This window comes from Microcaecilia unicolor, chromosome 7, assembly GCF_901765095.1.
Source record: "Microcaecilia unicolor chromosome 7, aMicUni1.1, whole genome shotgun sequence".
Classification (NCBI taxonomy): Eukaryota; Metazoa; Chordata; class Amphibia; order Gymnophiona; family Siphonopidae; genus Microcaecilia; species Microcaecilia unicolor.
Window position 1 is genome coordinate 178,779,491 of NC_044037.1, and position 19,831 is coordinate 178,799,321.

Consider the following 19,831-nt stretch of genomic DNA (forward strand, 5'->3'; position numbering starts at 1 on the left):
GCGGGTTGCGGTTTTTTGGGCTGGTTTTTGTGCTTCGGGCGGTTTTTTCGGCCGCGGGGGGGCGGGGTTAGTGACGTTTTTGGGTGGGGTTAATGACGTTTTGGGCGGGGTTAGTGACGTGGGAGGCGGGGCCGATGACGGGGAGGCGGGGCCGATGATGTAAGAGGCGGGGCCGATGACGGGGAGGCGGGGCCGGTGACGTGGGAGGCGGGGCCGGTGACGGCGGGGGCGGGGTTTATGACGGCGGGGGCGGGGGTGATGACGCGGGGGTGGGGGTGTCAGGGGCGGGGTTTGTGTTTGGGCGGTTTTTGGGCTGTTTTTTGGGCTCCAGTGGGCTGGAAAAAAAATTTCCACCTGGCAACCCTGGATGTATCAGAGGGAAAGGCCCGGTGCAGGCCGGAAGCAGCATGTAAGCCTGCTGCTAGTGCTGCAGCATGGAAGACTTGCTAACTTTTGAAAAGGTACACCAGAGATTGGGTTGGGGAGAGTGAGAGCGAGCCCTGGGCAGGGCCAGTAGGGGAAAGTCAGCAGACCATGCCACGGAGGGTGTAGCCAAGGGGAGGGGGCCTTAGGGGTACCCTCCTTTTTGCTCAGGCCCCTCGGCCAACTCCTTTGGGCTCTGGCATTTTCTTAAGCCTCAGAAACAGGGATGAGGTGGCGCTGGATGGGGAAAAGAGATGCAGAGAAAAAAATGAACATTTAAAAACAAATTTTACAGTAAAATACCTAAGGGGTTCTTTTACTAAGCCATGCTAGCAATTCCCACGCAGCAAATGAGAGGAAGCCCATAGGAATTAAACGGGCTTCCCCTCATTTGCCACTGCAGGAATTGCTAGCAAGGCTTAGTAAAAGAGGAACTATGTTTTTTTAAATGATATAATACAATATTTAAGTTTCTTTGTATATTTTCCTGTTTTCTGTATTTGTTAATGAATAAATCAACAAAATTTGCCTGTTCCTCTATTCTTCCTTACATTTTAATTTTAAAAGTACTGCCTGAGAATCCATAAAGTCCGGACTGACCCAATCCCTGTGCTGTCCGGATTTTTTGAATTGTACTGTAATTCTCTTGTGTTAGTGCTGTATTACTTTCCTTCAAAGGGGATAACCTGCGCATACCTTACAGAGTAGCGGATGCGGGGGCAGATTATGAACAGACTGTGATGCAGGAAAAAAAACCTGTCTCTAGGGAGACAGGCCTGATAATAGAATCAGTTACTTTATTGGTGCATGGAATATGATAATTACATACCCCAATAAAGTTGCACAACCAATGCATAAAGCTATTAAAAATAGAAAGATAAAATTATTAAAAAAACGGTAAATTACAATTGTGGGCGGCAGAGAAGATAATAACAAGACCGACCGATGCACAAAAAGAAATGAATCACAGCCCCCAAAAGCTAAAGACAGCTTTCCTCCGAATCTGGCTTCCCTACGCTCACGTATCAAAGTATCTCGTTTCATTGATCCAGAGCTATCACACAGCCTACGATTCCAGTTTTCTCCGTGGCCAGTATAGCAATTGCAACAATTAGATCCTATTCTATATCTTGTCGGCCGGGACAGGCCTGAACCGGAACCAGCTCAACATCTCTCACTCGAGATGCGCTTAAAATTGAAAAGGACTCCCCCTCCCCTCCCCACCCCACCCCATTTTACACAAAGGAGCCAAAAGATAAGTCAGCACTCAGCTTCAGCCAGGAAAACCTACGATGTCTTTCTAACTCTAGTGCAACTGACGTTATTAAGGTCAACGAAGACAAGGATGGCAATGCACAGCACCCATTTTCCAGGGACTGCGGAAAGTGATGTGTGTGTGGGGGGGGGGGTGTAAGGTTGTTTGTGTTTACTTGATACTACTCCAAATCTTGCGGATGCAATCAAAGTCTATGAAGTGAGGGGAATTTTTTTTTACTCCGTCTGAGTTGTAAAGGTCGGAAGGTTTGTGACATAAGGGTTTTTTGTGTGGGTGCGGGATCTAGACTGGTCCACCGCCTCCCCCCCTTCCGGTCTTGCGCGCCGCGTGGACTCTCCCGGCGTGTTTATGCTGGTGGTGACGCGCTCCGTGACGCGCTTGCTTTCCGCCTCTTTGCTCCCTCGCGCTTCTGTCTGTAGCTGGAGGTTTAGTGGCTCGCGCTTGGCTTTGTCTGTTTCTGGCCTGTTTACTCGCTGCCTTTAATTAGGTAAGGAGACGAGGGGGGCTCGCGAGTGCGGCGGGCCGCTTCCGAGGTCTGATAACAAGGAAGTGCCGGGGAAGGGGGTGGAGGGGTGACCGGGTGCGGGGAGTCCAGCTACACGGCTACCCGCCCGCCTTTGACCAAATAATGGTGAGAGTAAGTGAGAAGAGGCGCCTTCCCGGCGCCCTGCAACTGGGTCCAGCTGACCCCTCACAGCTTTAGCACCTTTTTCCTTCTTTTGCTGTGTATTTTTGTTTTCTTTCGGCCGCGAGCTGAGCCTATTAGGCGGAGGGAGGGGGGGGGGGCGGAATAGTGAATTATCTTCCTAGTGTAACCTCTCTAGGGGAAGGGCTGAGACCGAGTGAAGGTTCTTGTTCTTTGCTCTCGCTAGCTGAAACTGGCTGGGCATCTGGGGTTGGGGGGTGGTAACTTCCGAGTTGACTCCCACAGCGACAGGAAAATGCAGCTGGTTATAACTTATCACGACAGATGCTGACATGGTGTCGACCCTGTAGTAGGAGCTTTTTTTCTCCTCGCTGTGCCGAGAATCGGTTCATCCCCTTTAAACCGGGGCCTAGCATCTAGTAGTGTTAACGGGCTTGGTGTGAATAATGCTGTGTCCTTCTATAAGGGTGACTTTCGGTTGAGTTCATTGGGCCTTAGGTAAAGTGGAAGAGGAAGGCGGCAATCGGTTCCACTTGCCTAAGAGGGAATCGTATGTGAAAGATGTTTTTGTTTTCATTTCCCCCATGTTTTGTGAGTCCTTTAATCGTGTAGGAGCTTTGCTGTTGGCTTCTGGTATCCAACTGATGAAATCGTTGCGGACCCTGTTAGTGACAATAGCCTTGTTTTGCGTGGCCAGAAGCTAGCTGCTGCACAGCACTGGGTCACGCTTCAGGATTCAGTTGGTTATATATTTTCCCTATTGAACATAAGGAAATAGTGTTGGACTAAAGATAACTGGGTTTATTACCAAGGGCCACAGTGTTCAGTAGGATTTGCATTGTATTTTTATAATGTCCACTGAGTGTACATGTATTCTCAGAAGCAGAACATGTAAAGCAGACTTAAAGTACAAAGTTTTGAAATGGAATGTGGTGCTATGGACGAGTTCTGAAGTGTAGCTGGAAGGATGTGATCTTTAAAGGGGAGGGGAGATAGTGGAAGACTTTGTTCAAAGGAAAATGCATTTTGTTGGTCATTTAGCTAATTTGCCACAAGAACATCTGTCAGCTACAGTTATATGTGTACTAATTCTTTTTTTTACTGCAGGGCCTAGTTTGTGATAGTACCTAAATGTATTATTGTGATTTATTTACTGCCTTTTTTGAAGGAATCCACACAGGCAGTGTACAGCAGGATAATGTGGTAGCATAGATTAGTAACTGTGGAGTTTGTGATGGAGGGCAGTCTGAACTGATGTCTCCTGAAATCAAGTGAACATAAGGAATTAATGTATAGAGAACTAGTCCACCATAGTTACCAGTTTTATTATCAAGAATGGCATATCGTGGCACTACTGCTTAATACATTGAAAGCATATTAAAATGACTCAACTGATTTTCAGGTTTGTGAAGTGATTATCCTTGAAGTCAAGTAAAATTGTTTAGCATTTGACTAGTCTTCTAATGTTTGCTGGACTGTAAAGAGAACATGAGGAAGGTAAAAACATGATGGTTTAAAATAGATTTGTTTCTGCCTCAGTTTGAAATGTTTACTGTAGTATGTTCCATATTTGCTTTACAAAAAGAATCACACCACATAAATTGGTGATGTATGCATGTAAGCCTATTCTTGCCAATTAAAATTTTAAAAAATACATTAGCAGATTTTTCTCCCGTTTTTGCCTGCAATTACATTTTCACACAATCTCAACGCCATGCTGACTTCTAGCAATCCCCACCTTCTGGCAAGTCAGGGCAGGCCAAGTTAGAGCAAGCATCCTGTTCAAGTAGTGCTGCTTCAGTTGCCACTTACTGGATGGGCTAGAAATGCTGATATAAAATACTGTGACCTTGAAACAATAGTCATTTTGTATGTGGTTATAGTAATGAATTAATGCTATTACTAAAATGACTGAAAAAAGGAATCTTAATGACTTTAACTGGCAGATGAATTTGACAATGTATTATCCTTTCGCACCGAGGATATATCTCCAAATGTTGCCCGGGAGGGAAAGGTTAGGACAGCTGTTGTACTTGGTGATTCGATCATTAGGCATATAGATAGCTGGGTGGCTGGTGGACGTGAGGATCGCCTGGTGACTTGCCTGCCTGGTGCGAAGGTGGCGGACCTCACGTGTCACCTAGATAGGATTCTAGATAGTGCTGGGGAGGAGTCCGCTGTCTTGGTACATGTGGGTACCAATGACATAGGAAAATGTGGGAGAGAGGTTCTGGAAGCAAAATTTAGGCTCTTAGGTAGAAAGCTGAAATCCAGATCCTCCAGGGTAGCATTTTCTGAAATGCTACCTGTGCCACGCGCAGGGCCCAAGAGACAGGCAGAGCTCCAGAGTCTCAATGCGTGGATGAGACGATGGTGCAGGGAGGAGGGCTTTAGATTTGTTAGGAACTGGGCAACATTCTGGGGAAGGGGGAGCCTATTCCGAAAGGATGGGCTCCATCTTAACCAGAGTGGGACCAGGCTGCTGGCATAGGCGTTTAAGAAGGAGATAGAGCAGCTTTTAAACTAGAAATGGGGGGAAGGCCGACAGTCGCTCAAAAGAGCATGGTTCGGGATAAGGTATCTTTCAAAGATATCACCATAACAGGGAAGATAGAGTATCCTGATAGTGAGGTTGCAAAAGAGATTGTAGTAGATCGGGTATCTTTAAATAACAATAAAAATCAGACAAAAGATTGCCAATTAATACTGTCAAGTACTAAGCATGATGTACTTAGGAACAACAAACATAGTTTGAAATGTCTATATGCGAATGCCAGGAGCCTAAGAAATAAGATGGGGGAGTTAGAATATATTGCACTAAATGAAAAATTAGATATAATAGGCATCTCTGAGACCTGGTGGAAGGAGGATAACCAGTGGGACACTGTCATACCGGGGTACAAATTATATCGTAGTGATAGGGTGAATCGGATTGGTGGAGGGGTAGCATTGTATATTAACGAGAGCCTTGAATCAAATAGATTGAAAATTCTGCAGGAAGCAAAACACTCCTTGGAATCACTGTGGATTGAAATTCCATGTGCAAAGGGGAAAAGGATAGTGATAGGAGTGTACTACCGTCCGCCTGGCCAGGACGAACAGACGGATGCGGAAATGTTAAAGGAAATCAGGGACGCAAACAAACTGGGCAACACAATAATAATGGGGGATTTCAATTACCCGCATATAGACTGGGGTAATGTAACATCTGTACACGCAAGGGACATAAGATTTCTTGATGAAATCAAGGACAGCTTCATGGAACAGCTAGTTCAGGAGCCGACAAGAGAAGGAAAAATACTAGACTTAGTCCTTAGTGGTGCTCATGATCTAGTGCAGGGGGTAACGATACGAGGGCCGCTTGATAACAGTGATCATAATATGATCGGTTTTGATATTGGCATTGAAGGAAGTGAAACTAGGAAATCAAGTACGCTAGCGTTTAACTATAGAAAAGGTGATTACGACAAAATGAGAAAAATGGTGAAAAAAAGACTGAAAGGAGCAGCTCGCAGAGTAAAAAACTTGCATCAGGCGTGGATGCTGTTTAAAAACACCATCCTGGAGGTTCAGGACAAATATATTCCACGTATTAGAAAAAAGGGAAAAAAGACTAAACGTCAGCCGGCGTGGCTAAACAGTAAGATAAAGGAAATCATTAGAGCCAAAAAACAATCCTTCAGAAAGTGGAGAAGAGAACCAACTGAAAGTAACAGGATAGATCATAAGGAATGCCAAGCCAAATGCAAAGCGGAGATAAGGAGGGCAAAAAAGGACTTTGAGAAGAAATTAGCGTTGGAAGCAAAAATACATAGTAAAAACTTTTTTAGATACATTAAAAGCAGGAAACCGGCCAAAGAGTCGGTTGGGCTGCTGGACGAAAATGGTGTTAAAGGGGCGATCAAGGAGGACAAAGCCGTAGCGGAGAAATTAAATGAATTCTTTGCTTCGGTCTTCACCGAGGAGGATTTGGGGGGGACACCGGTGCCGGAAAGAATATTTGAAGCGGGGGAGTCGGAGAAACTAAACAAATTCTCTGTAACCTTGGAGGATGTAATGGGTCAGTTCAGCAAGCTGAAGAGTAGTAAATCACCGGGACCTGATGGTATTCATCCCAGAGTATTAATAGAACTAAAAAATGAACTTGCGGAGCTACTGTTAGAAATATGCAATCTGTCCCTAAAATCGAGTGTAATACCGGAAGACTGGAGGGTAGCCAATGTTACTCCGATTTTTAAGAAAGGTTCCAGAGGAGATCCGGGAAATTATAGACCGGTGAGTCTGACGTCGGTGCCGGGCAAGATGGTGGAGGCTATTATTAAGAATAAAATTGCAGAGCATATACAAAAACATGGACTGATGAGACAAAGTCAGCACGGATTTAGTGAAGGGAAGTCTTGCCTCACCAATCTAATGCATTTTTTTGAGGGGGTAAGCAAACATGTGGACAATGGGGAGCCGGTTGATATTGTATATCTGGATTTCAGAAGGCGTTTGACAAAGTGCCGCACGAAAGACTCCTGAAGAAATTGCAGAGTCATGGAATCGGAGGTAGGGTATTATTATGGATTAAGAACTGGTTGAAAGATAGGAAGCAGAGAGTAGGATTGCGTGGCCAGTATTCTCAGTGGAGGAGGGTAGTTAGTGGGTCCCGCAGGGGTCTGTGCTGGGTCCGTTGCTTTTTAATGTATTTATAAATGACCTAGAGATGGGAATAACTAGTGAGGTAATTAAATTCGCCGATGACACAAAATTATTCAGGGTCGTCAAGTCGCAGGAGGAATGTGAACGATTACAGGAGGACCTTGCGAGACTGGGAGAATGGGCGTGCAAGTGGCAGATGAAGTTCAATGTTGACAAGTGCAAAGTGATGCATGTGGGTAAGAGGAACCCGAATTATAGCTACGTCTTGCAAGGTTCCGCGTTAGGAGTTACGGATCAAGAAAGGGATCTGGGTGTCGTCGTCGATGATACGCTGAAACCTTCTGCTCAGTGTGCTGCTGCGGCTAGGAAAGCGAATAGAATGTTGGGTGTTATTAAGAAGGGTATGGAGTCCAGGTGTGCGGATGTTATAATGCCGTTGTATCGCTCCATGGTGCGACCGCACCTGGAGTATTGTGTTCAGTACTGGTCTCCGTATCTCAAAAAAGATATAGTAGAATTGGAAAAGGTACAGCGAAGGGCGACGAAAATGATAGTGGGGATGGGACGACTTTCCTATGAAGAGAGGCTGAGAAGGCTAGGGCTTTTCAGCTTGGAGAAGAGACGGCTGAGGGGAGATATGATAGAAGTGTATAAAATAATGAGTGGAATGGATCGGGTGGATGTGAAGCGACTGTTCACGCTATCCAAAAATACTAGGACTAGAGGGCATGAGTTGAAGCTACAGTGTGGTAAATTTAAAACGAATCGGAGAAAATTTTTCTTCACCCAACGTGTAATTAGACTCTGGAATTCATTGCCGGAGAACGTGGTACGGGCGGTTAGCTTGACGGAGTTTAAAAAGGGGTTAGATAGATTCCTAAAGGACAAGTCCATAGACCGCTATTAAATGGACTGGAAAAATTCCTCATTTTTAGGTATAACTTGTCTGGAATGTTTTTACGTTTGGGGAGCGTGCCAGGTGCCCTTGACCTGGATTGGCCACTGTCGGTGACAGGATGCTGGGCTAGATGGACCTTTGGTCTTTCCCAGTATGGCACTACTTATGTACTTATGTACAGTGTTTGATCTTTATATCTGTTATTGTTTGAAATGGGATAGAACTGGGGGTGTGCGCAACTAAGATAAAACATGATGCACAGATTCCAGGGAATAGATTGTGATGCTTTTATCTAGGTGTCATTGTAGACAATACACTGAAATCTTCTGCCCAGTTTGTGGCGGCAGCCAAGAAAGCAAACAGGATGCTAGGAGTTATTAGGAAAGCGATGCATAATAAGACTAAGAATATTACAAAACCTCTGTATCTCTCCATGGTGCGACCTCACTTTGAGTATTGCATTCGTTCTGGTTGCTGTATCTCTGATACAGCAGAATTAGAAAAAGTTCAAAGAACAACAACCAAACTGATAAAGGGAATGGTATGAGGAAAGGCTAAAGAGGTTAGAGCTCTTCAGCTTGGAAAAGAGAGCTGAGCCCTCTGATTGAGGTCTACAAAATCCTGAGTGGTGTAGAACAGGTAAAAGTGAATAGGTTTTTCACTCTTTTTAAAACGTAAAAAAAGATCACATGATGCAGTGAGAGGAAGCAGACGTTCTGCACTCCTCTCTGCGGACCCCGCACTCGATTCCACTATCTTTCACCCAGTTTACCCAGGCATTAGAACCCAAGTTTGGGCAACTTTTGGAACAACTTACTAGTTCTGAAGCGATCCTGATGGATACTACTAGACGGGTAAGAGAACTGGAGCAAAGTAGGTCTTTGAGGATGCGACTCTTGGCCTAGTTGCATCACTTTCTGCCCTGGAGCGGCAAGTGCAAAACAAGCTGAAAAGTTAGAAGACCTAGAAAACGGGTCTTGCCGTGGGAATCTAAAAATAATTGGCCTTCCAGAGAGTGTGTCGGCGAGAACCTTAGCTATGGACCTGGAAAAATGGTTGTCAGCTGAGTTTTCTCCCTGTTGGATAGTATGGGCGCATTTTGCCTGGAGAGCACACTGCATGGGCCAGATATAAGATGGCCACGGGCAACCTCATGCAGTCGACATAAAGATTTTTTTTTTTTGTTACATTTGTACCCCACGCTTTCGCACTCATGGCAGGCTCAATGCAGCAGGCAATGGAGGGTTAAGTGACTTGCCCATAGTCACAAGTAGCTGCCTGTGCCGGGAATCGAACTCAGTTCCTTAGTTCCCCAGGACCAAAGTTCACCACCTAACCACTAGGCCACTCCTCCACAATTATGTCCACAAAGTGGAGATTCTTCGTGGATATCGCCTGAAACGAGACGCACTTCATACAAGGGAGCACCTATAAAAAAATTTTCAGGACTTTTCCAGTGCACTGCAAGCACAACACCGGTGTTTCACGCCCATCTATGCGTCCCTCCACAAAAAAAAACAACCATAAAATTCATGCTGATTTATATCCAGCAATACTCAAAATCTGCACCCAAGGCAGGTGGTGTTCTGAATTATCAGAGGCAGCACAGGACTTTCTAAATCACAAAGCTCTAATATCTAAATGCGTGCTTGTGAAAAATGAAGAAAAAGCCCTCAGAAACCGTGGGTAAAATACCCAGGGTTTAGTGCGCGGTTATGTTATTTTTATAACACACGCCACGATTCTATCATAGGGCAAAAAACTTCATTTTTTGGTAAATTCACTGTTCAATAGCCTCTAATGTGGCTTGTAGAATGTGCCTTTTCGTGAATATATTTTTTCTTTTTTTCAATAATTATTTAACAATCCAACATTGTCTGTTGTACTTAGCTTTGAGAGCTGGGCACTCTTCAATATCTGTTCAACGGGAACCCGTTTCACCCAAAACCTGGCTTCATCGGGAACGGAGTGCTTTAAATGTGTTTAGTGAAAGCGTACAGCATTTCAAATGTTGGATTGTTAAATAATTATTGAAAAAAAGAAAAAATATATTCACGAAAAGGCACATTCTACAAGCCACATTAGAGGCTATTGAACAGTGAATTTACCAAAAAATGAAGTTTTTTGCCCTATGATAGAATCGTGGCGTGTGTTATAAAAATAACATAACCGCGCACTAAACCCTGGGTATTTTACCCACGGTTTCTGAGGGCTTTTTCTTCATTTTTCACAAGCACGCATTTAGATATTAGAGCTTTGTTTTTTGTATTAGGTTACTTGTCCTGCTCTAATAGTTACTGCCTTCGTTCTATGGTTTTGTTACTTTCTAAATCACCTCCACGCTTCACCAGCAGATGCTACCTGAATTACTCTGGTGTATTATGATTACTGGTAATAGAAAACTTATTGCTCATCAGCTGTTTCAGGTGAACTTTGGAAAAGCTACTACTTGTGAATGTCCTGCTCATCAGCTGCTGTTTCACCTGAACTTTGGAAAAGCTACTACTTGTGAATGTCCTCTTTAGATGTAATTAATCTATAAGAACTGTTTCCTGAATACTTTTCACTATCTTGTTATAAGGGGGGGTGCCCCAAATGCAGAAAGTGTGGTCTTAGAGGCTTAGACACAGAAATGCAGATGAGCCTTATCTGGTTATTCAGGAATGAAGATGCATGGGAGAGTGAGCAAATAGATGAGTAGCTGCTGGTTGAGGATGGGCATCCAGCGGTCTCTAGTAAAACACTTATCTTTTAGATCCGTGGTGCCTCCTACACCTGGAAGAGAGAGATTGCACGCATGTTTCCTGGGCACACCGTTCACTCTTGGGGGATACGTACTTCTCAGTACAGAACTGTTCTCCAGAGTGGTGTCTGCTTGTATAGGTCCGGAAGAGCTGTCAGACCTTAACATGATATGGATAGATTAAGAGGGGGGGTATCTGTTTTTGCCTCATACTGGCAAAATTCCCCCGATTTTTCAAAAATATCTGCAACAGCAATGGTTTGGATTATGAGAGCAATAATGCAGCCCGCATTTCTAACCTTGCTCTCTCTTGGCCAGCAGGTAAAGCAGTACTTAGAGGAACTATCACACCATGAAAATAGAGCGTTAATCACTTCATTACCTAAATAGACTTGCCCTCCAGAAGATTCTCAGGTATTTTTTTTTTTTTTTGTTACATTTGTACCCCGTGCTTTCCCACTCATGGTAGGCTCAATGCGGCTTACATGGGGCATTGGAGGGTTAAGTGACTTGCCCAGAGTCACAAGGAGCTGCCTGTCCCTGAAGTGGGAATTGAACTCAGTTCCCCAGGACCAAAGTCCACCACCCTAACCACTAGGCCACTCCTCCACTCTACCGTTCTATTTCCTTATTAAATGTAGATCTAAAAATATTCTCGCAGATCTTAGCTACATGACTTGCAGCAATATTGCTGGATATCATTCATTCAGACCAATGGGATTTGTAAAAGGTAGGCAATCGGTATTGAACAACCGCAAACTACTTTCAACAATGACCTATTGTGAAAAGTCCGACATTCCTCTCTTGATTACCAGCCTTTAATAGGGTGCGGTGATCCTTTTTATTTGGTACATTCAAATATATCGGAGTGGAGGGGTGGTTTACACAGGCAGTAGTGACCCTGTATACAGATACCAGAGCAGCTATTCTTATAAATGGAGTCCGGACAGAAACCTTTCCCATCTACTGTGGCACCAGCCAGGGATGCCCTTTGTCACCCTTTCTCTTATAATAGTTACACTGGATCTATAGAGGTCTATAAAATGAGTGGAGTTGAACAGGTAGATGTGAAGCGTCTGTTCACGCTTTCCAAAAATACTAGGACTAGGGGGCATGCGATGAAGCTACAGTGTAGTAAATTTAAAACTAATCGGAGAAATCGTGTAATTAAACTCTGGAATTCGTTGCCAGAGAATGTGGTAAAGGCAGGTAGCTTAGCGGAGTTTTAAAAAGGTTTGGACGGCTTCCTAAAGGAAAAGACCATAGACTATTATTAAATGGACTTGGGGAAAATCCACTATTTCTGGGATAAGCAGTATAAAATGTTTTGTACATTTTTGGGATCTTGCCGGGTATTTGTGACCTGGATTGGCCACTGTTGGAAACAGGATGCTGGGCTCGATGGACCTTTTGGTCTTTCCCAGTATGGCAATACTTATGTACTTATGATCCCCTTCTCTGCACGATGAAGAGGACAGCTAGTTGAGGGGAATGACAAATGTTAGTTTCACAGATGAGTTACTGTTATTGCTGTCTGATCCTAGCACCTCCCTCAGAGTTGTTAACACTTCTGCAGGAATATGGGAATTTGTCGGGATTTAAGATTAACAAAATGAAATTTCAGGCCTTGCCATCTCAACCCCAGATTACACACTGTTCTGGCCTGGGGAATTTCCAATTAGTTGGGCGGAGGGGTGTATCAAATATTTGGGGGTATATATTCTCGCTGAACATTCGGGGCTGTATGCAAGGAATATTCTACCGTTATTGTCCTCAGCACTGTGAACACTGAAGATGTGACGAGCACTTCCTTTATCACTGTTAGGATGCATAGCACTATATAGTATGACAGGGGATGCTTCCGATATATTTGAAGATGATTGTTGAGGGAGTACTTGTGGCAAGGAAAGTGAGCCCGTATATCACTACAAAAGCCTAGATCGCAGGGAGGGTTAGGAATGCTAAACATATCTGAATGTTGCTTCCATAGTGAGGCTTGTAAATGAGTGATACCAAGGTCTGAAAAATTTCTCTCATTTGGAGCCAGTATTGTGTTCAGATAAACATTTTAGGTGGCAAATTCACACAATACCGGGTTGTACTCCTAAGCATTTCCATTGGAATCCATGCATTCAATCGTCATGGGCTGTCTGGCACTGGATATGCAGATTTTCAGCAGCAGTTACTCCCTATCTGGTCATCATAACCCAGACTTTCCCCCAAGAACGGATTTGCCTGTTTTTGCCAGCTGGAGATCAAAAGGAATACATTCTGTCACAACTGCTCTTGGACAATGAGTCTCTGAAATCATTCGACAGTTTGCGGGAGGAGTATGACCTCCCGCCAGCGGATCATTTTGCCTATTATTTGCTTCACCACTATACACGGAGCCTCCCTTGGACAGATCTCTGTGAAGACGTGCAGGATACATTACAATGAGGCCATCACTTTAAACTCTCAAAATCTGAGTCCCCCTGGCATATCACCACAAATATTTGCAAGAATCGACAGAAGATATTAATTATAGACTACTACTACTACTTGACATTTCTAAAGCGCTACTACGGTTACACAGCGCTGTACAATTTAACATAGAAGGACAGTCCGTGCTCAAAGGAGCTTACAATCTAAAGGATAAATGTACAGTCAGTCAAATAGGGGCAGTCTAGATTTCCTGAAAGGTATAAAGGTTAGGTGCTGAAAGCAACATTGAAGAGGTGGGCTTTGAGCAAGGATTTGAAGATGGGTAGGGAGGGGGCTTGGCGTAACGGCTCAGGAAGTTTATTCCAAGCATAGGGTGAGGCGAGGCAGAATGAGCGGAGCCTGGAGTTGGCGGTGGTGGAGAAGGGTACTGAGAGGAGGGATTTGTCCTGTGAGCGGAGGTTACGGGCGGGAACGTAAGGGGAAATGAGGGTAGAGAGGTAATGAGGGGCTGCAGACTGAGTGCATTTGTAGGTAAGAAGGAGAAGCTTGAACTGTATGCGGTATCTGATTGGAAGCCAGTGAAGTGACCTGAGAAGAGGGTGATATGAGTATATCGGTTCAGGTGGAATATAAGACGTGCAGCAGAGTTCTGAACAGATTGAAGGAGGGATAGATGGCTAAGTGGGAGGCCAGTAAGGAGTAGGTTGCAGTAGTCAAGGCGAGAGGTAATGAGAGCGTGGACGAGAGTACGGGTGGTGTGCTCAAGAGAGGAAAGGGCTAATTTTGCTGATGTTAAAGAGAGAGAAGCGACAGGTCTTGGCTATCTGCTGGATATGTGCAGAGAAGGAGGAGTCGAAGGTGACTCCGAGGTTGCGGGCAGATGAAACGGGGAGGATGAGGGTGCCATCAACTGAGATAGAGAGTGGAGGAAGAGGAGAAGTGGGTTTTGGTGGAAAGACGATAAGCTCGGTCTTGGACATGTTCAGTTTCAGGTGGTGGTTGGACATCCATGCAGCAATGTCGGATAAGCAGGCCGATACCTTGGCCTGGGTCTCTGCGGTGATGTCTGGTGTGGAGAGATATAGCTGGGTGTCATCAGCATAAAGATGATACTGGAAACCATGAGATGAGATCAGTGAGCCCAGGGAAGAGGTGTAGATTGAAAAAAGAAGGGGACAGAAGATTTGAAGATTCCCATTTCAGCTGAACAACTACAACACACCCTGTCAACAGTTCATCGCTGCAATCTCATGTAAAGTTTTGGGACATGCAGTACAAGTTTATCCTCCAAGCCTTTATTTCTCCCTGTTGAGCACAATGCCTGTTGAGCACAACGGGCGACATTGACAACGTCGGCAGAGTGCCCCAAATTCAATCACATCCCAGCGAGTCTGGGTCACATGTTCTGGTGCTGTCCGATGGTGCAAGCATTTTGGGCCAAACTACTGAAGGCAACGATGGTGCAGTGGAAACGACCAGTGTGTTTGGCCCCGACACTTTTTTGTTTGAGGATTATAATCTTACGGCTCCAACTATTCCTGGCATGATGGCCTTTCTTCTACGGGCCGTCCTGTTGGCCAAATGTGTAATTCTACAATTCCGGTGGGTGTCCAATTCTACAATTCTGGTGGGTGTCCACTGTCCTACAGTAGTATAGTTGGCGTTCACAGATGATCTCGTTGCTTTCTGTGGAGAGACTTTGAAGTCACAACCTCAACTAAAGGGAAAGCTTTCCAACTCCGCTGGGAACAGTTTTGGGCGACACTACAGCCTGTAGCTGAATTTTGAATTGAACTTACACTCCAAGCTCTGGTATCCTACCTTTGCAACATTTAACCAGATAGGTGGTGGGGGGGTGGGGGGGGGAGAATAATGGAAAAATGTTTGTACTGTACTTAATCTGGTTTATGCTGTGGTTATTTGCTCCTTGTTAACAGCACAGATGTTAAGTCAAAGATTTATTTAAAAAAAAAAAAAAATTATTTTAAAGACCAGGGGGACACTCACGAAATTACATGCAAATACTTTGAAAACAAATAGGCAATATCTTTTTTTTTTTTTTCATTCAAAGAATGGTTAAGCTCTGGAACTCATTGCCAGAGGATGTGATAACAGTAGTTGGCATATCTGGGTTTTAAAAAAAGGTTAGGACAAGTTCTTAGAGGAAAAAAATCTATAGTCTATTATTGAGATGGACATGAGGGAAGCCACTGCTTACCCCGGGATTGGTAGCATGAAATGTTGCTACTACTTGGATTTCTACCAGATACTTGGGACCTGGATTGGTCACAATTGGAAGCAGGATGGACAAGATGAATCGTTGGTCTGACCCAGTATGGGTATTCTGTGCTAAGCTATTAAGGGTCAATACCTGTGGTTAATAGGTGCTCAGGAATATATGGCTGACCTCTGGGCATGACCCAGTGATGATTTGCTCAAGCTGGCAAATACTAACATTTATTATATATACATCAAGAACCTGTATGTTCTAATTGCTGTAGAAATTTTGCCCATTCATTAAAGGGAATATAACAAATACCACTATATACCTTTGTCTGGCCCCTATGTTATAGGACACTAGTAAAAAAAGGCCCATTTGAGAGCAATGAAACGGGCGCTAGCAAGCTTTTCCTCAGAGTGTGTATGTTTTAGAGAGTGTGTGTGAGAGAGAGTGACTGTGAGAGAGAGTGCGTGTGAGAATGTCACTGCAGTCCAGCCCAGCACCTTACCACCTCCTGTTCCCACAGTGATGGAGCCTGGAGTAGTGTAGGAGACTTGAATACATGCGAGGCAAAGCAGCACAGGGGTCAGATTTTCTTTATTCAGCAGCTGTGCTGGTGTAGTGACGGCCAGTGTCTTTGCAGGTGGAGTTCTGTCAGAGCAGTGTGTCCAGTTAGGAGTTCTGCGCAAGGAAGCAAGTGAGGCGTCAGGTTTTAAGCGAGAGGAGGATTTCAGCGCGAGGGACAGATTCGGGCGGTTGTTTGCTGAGCAGCTCGAGGAACTGAGTGAGAGGCAGCTCTTTGTTGTGTTCGGACACGGCGTGAGGGGCGGAACACGCGTGAGCAACTTAGCCAGCTGGCTGTTCTGATCAGCTGTGCTCCGAGGGCGGGAGAGCTCTGAGGGCAGTGCTATGACAGCGAGTGTTGCAATTCCTGTTGAGGGCGGAGCGATGACGAAGCCTATGAATGGAGGGCTCAGAGGACGGCAGGCTCCGAGGGCGGGGCTTTGAGCGAGTGGTGCGATTCCTGTGGAGGGCGGAGCTATTACGAAGCCTATGAACGCTTCAGGCTTCACTGCAACGCTGCCGTCTTCAGAACGTTGGAGGTGCTTTTTATTGTACAGTGAAACCTCGTACCGACGAAAACCGAAACCAACGAAAACCAAGGCAACAAGCAATTTTTTCTTTTAAATGAATAAAAAAGACTAGTGTATAGAATAAATGAACATTTAACATGGCATTTACCTTTCTGAAGACTCTTCTTGGTGTATGGAAGATGGAGAGAGAGGAGCAGAGATTATTGTTTGGAAGGGGGATCCCCCTCCATAAGGACACTATCTGGGGGGGGGGTCACTTCCCCTCTTGTTCTTTTGCCACTAGGACCAGCTTCAGAGTCATGCCACATGAGAAACGTGTCCAAAGAGTTTTGTTTGTCGCCTTTTTAAGATTTGCCTAAAATGGGGCAACACATTATCATTGAACAAGTTGCAGACACGGCTTGGAACAGCTTTGGGTGATTTTTCTCCACAAACACCTGTACTTTACTCCACATGGAGAGGATGTCCTTAATCTTTGAAGAAGGCACATTCTCTACCGTTTCTTCCTCATTAGCCAAAGCAACTTCATCTGCCGTCTGTTACACTTCTAGTTGAAGGTCTTGCAGCTCTTCAGTGGTGAGTTCTTCTCTGTGGTCATCCACCAACTCTTCCACATCCTCACCACTCACCTCCAAACACATGGAATTACCTAAATGAACAATTGACTGCACAACATGTGTAGGGTCATCAGGTGAAGGATCTAACCCTTCTAAATCTCTCTCATGCACACATCCTGGCCATAATTTCTTCCATCCACAGTTTATCGTCCTGGATGTCACTCCCTGCCAAGCCTTATCTATGAGGCTGATGCAGTTGAGAATGTTGAAATGGTTTTTCCAGAACTCTCTTAAGGACAATTCTGTATCTGATGTCACCTCAAAGCACCTTTGAAACAATGCTTTTGTATACAGTTTCTTGAAATTGGAAATGACATTCTGGTCCATGGGCTGGATGAGTGGTGTGGTATTAGGGGGCAAGAACTTCACAGTGATAAAACTGAACTGCTCCAACAGTGCATCTTCCAAACCTGGAGGATGTGCAGGAGCATTGTCCATTAATAGGAGGCACTTAAGGGGCAAGTGATTTTCCTGGAGGTATTTTTTCACACTTGGGCCAAACATTTCATCCACTCAATGAAAATTGCCCTCGTGACCCATGCTTTCTTGTTTGCTCTCCACATCACACACAGTTTACTTTTGATCACATTGTTTCTGCTAAATACTCTAGGAGTTTCTGAATGGTACATCAGTAAAGGCTTCACTTTACAATCACCACTAGCATTACCACACAACAGAAGAGTAAGCCTATCTTTCATAGGCTTATGTCCTGGCAGTGCCATTTCCTCCTGTGTAATGAATGTTCTCTTTGGCATTTTCTTCCAAAACAGGCCAGTTTCATCACAGTTGAAGACTTGTTGGGGGATGAATCCTTCAGCCTCTACGTAATCTTTGAATTTAGACACAAATTTTTCAGCACCAGGCTTGTCCAAACTCGCAGCTTCTCCGTGCCTAGTAACACTGTGTATGCCAGTGCGCCTCTTGAATTTTTAGAACCAGCCTCTGCTGGCCTTAAAATCACGTAGTGAAGTAGTACTCGTCCCAGGCATTTTCTTTATGAGATCGGCATACAGCAGTCTGGCCTTTTCACATATGATGGCCTCAGAAACAGAATCACCATCTAACTGTTTTTGATTGATCCAAATTAATAGTAACTGTTCCACATCTTCAGTTGTTTGTGATCTGTTTTGTTATCGCATTCACACCTTTTGCTACTTTTGCCTCCTTTATTGCTTCCTTTTTTGCAACGATTGAACTTATCATGGATGGTGACTTCCCGTACATGCGGGCGATTTCAGCAATCTTAATGCCACTCTCGTATTTTTCAATGATTTCCTTCTTCAACTCAATCGTGTTCCTGTCCTTCTTCTTTGAAGGACTGCTGCCCATAGAAACTTTTTTGGGTCCCATGATGAGAGCAGGGACTTTGATACAGGCACTCAACCAGCTGTAGTAGTAGTGTGGCAAAGTGACGAAATTTGGGTCCTTATGTACCTGCAGGGACTTTGATACAGGCACTCAATCAGTAGCAGCAGTATTGTGGCAAAACGGCGAAATTTGGGCCCTTATGTATCTGCAGGGACTTTGATACAGGCACTCAATCAGTAGCAGCAGTATTGTGGCAAAACGACGAAATTTGGGTCCGAAAACAGCAGCAGTGTGATCCCACAACTGAAAACAACAACGCCCCAGAAGAACGACACGTGAGAACGCAAGATTAGCTGCTTGGGCACACCGACGAAAACCGAGACTAAACTTTCGCGAAAAAAATCGACGATAACCAAAACCGACGAAATCCGTCGACGAAAACCGAGGTTTCACTATATAGGATAGTGTCTCCACTCTAAACAACTGTATGTTAGAGAGGTAGAAGAAATTAGTTCACTAATAATTATGTACCCATAGTTCAGTCTTGTATAGTTTGTAGCACCATCTAGTGACTGGGTTGCTTAAACAGAGCTTAGCTTTGGTACTTGCAACAAGGTGGGGAAGGGGGACATCCAATAAGAGAACTAGTTACTCATGGTTTTTTGAGTTAGGATTTTGTGCCATGGTTCATTTATGTAAACAAAATGCAGGGTTCTTGTATTAAAAAAAAATGTCAGTAATTGCTCATAGCAGTGTGCTTATGTACTGTATTTGTTAAATTTGCAGTGAAAGCTGGTGTTTCAAGAATTGTCACCTTTAATTTGGCATACTTTATTGAATTTAAGGTCCTGCACAGTTGTCCAAAGTGAAGCAAAATTGCAGGTGGCATGATTGCTCCTGTACAAGCTTGAGATTTTCACACATCTAAACATCCTGTTACGATAATTTAGTACAATATTATAGGAAACATACCTACTCTGCAGATGGTTGTATTATTGTACGTAACAATGCCTTCCTTTTGAAGGAGATGTGAAAGATCACCTCTTATTACTAAGGTTATTTGGCAGTAAAGAATATTTTCTGTTAGCATAACCCTGGAGAAAATTCACCAGAGGATAAGAACATACTTAAGAACTTAAGAGTAGCCATACTGGGTCAGACAAATGGCCCATTTAGCCCAGTATCCTGTTTCCAACAGTGGCCAATTTGGGTGACCTGGCAGAAACCCAAATTATGGCAATATTCCATGCTACAAATCCCAGGGCAAGCAGTTGCTTCCCCATGTCCGTCTCAATAGCAGATTATGGACTTTTCCTCCAAGAACTACTACTATTTAGCATTTTTATAGCGCTAGAAGGCATACGCAGCGCTGCACAAACATAGAAGACAGTCCCTGCTCAAAGAGCTTACAATCTAATAGACAAAAAATAAATAAAGTAAGCAAATCAAATCAATTAATGTGAACGGGAAGGAAGAGAGGAGGGTAGGTGCAGGCGAGTGGTTACAAGTCAAAAGCAATGTTAGAGGTGGGCTTTCA

General features: G+C 44.3%; 1 protein-coding gene across 1 annotated transcript in view; it reads left to right on the forward strand.

The window, feature by feature from the left end:
- Positions 1–2,091: 2,091 nt before the first annotated feature.
- BZW1 (basic leucine zipper and W2 domains 1) overlaps positions 2,092–19,831 on the forward strand; it is a 124,346-nt gene continuing 106,606 nt past the window's right edge. The window contains exon 1 of the mRNA XM_030208793.1: positions 2,092–2,186. The gene's annotated coding sequence lies outside the window, so the exon portion shown is untranslated. The remainder of the gene's footprint in view (positions 2,187–19,831) is intronic.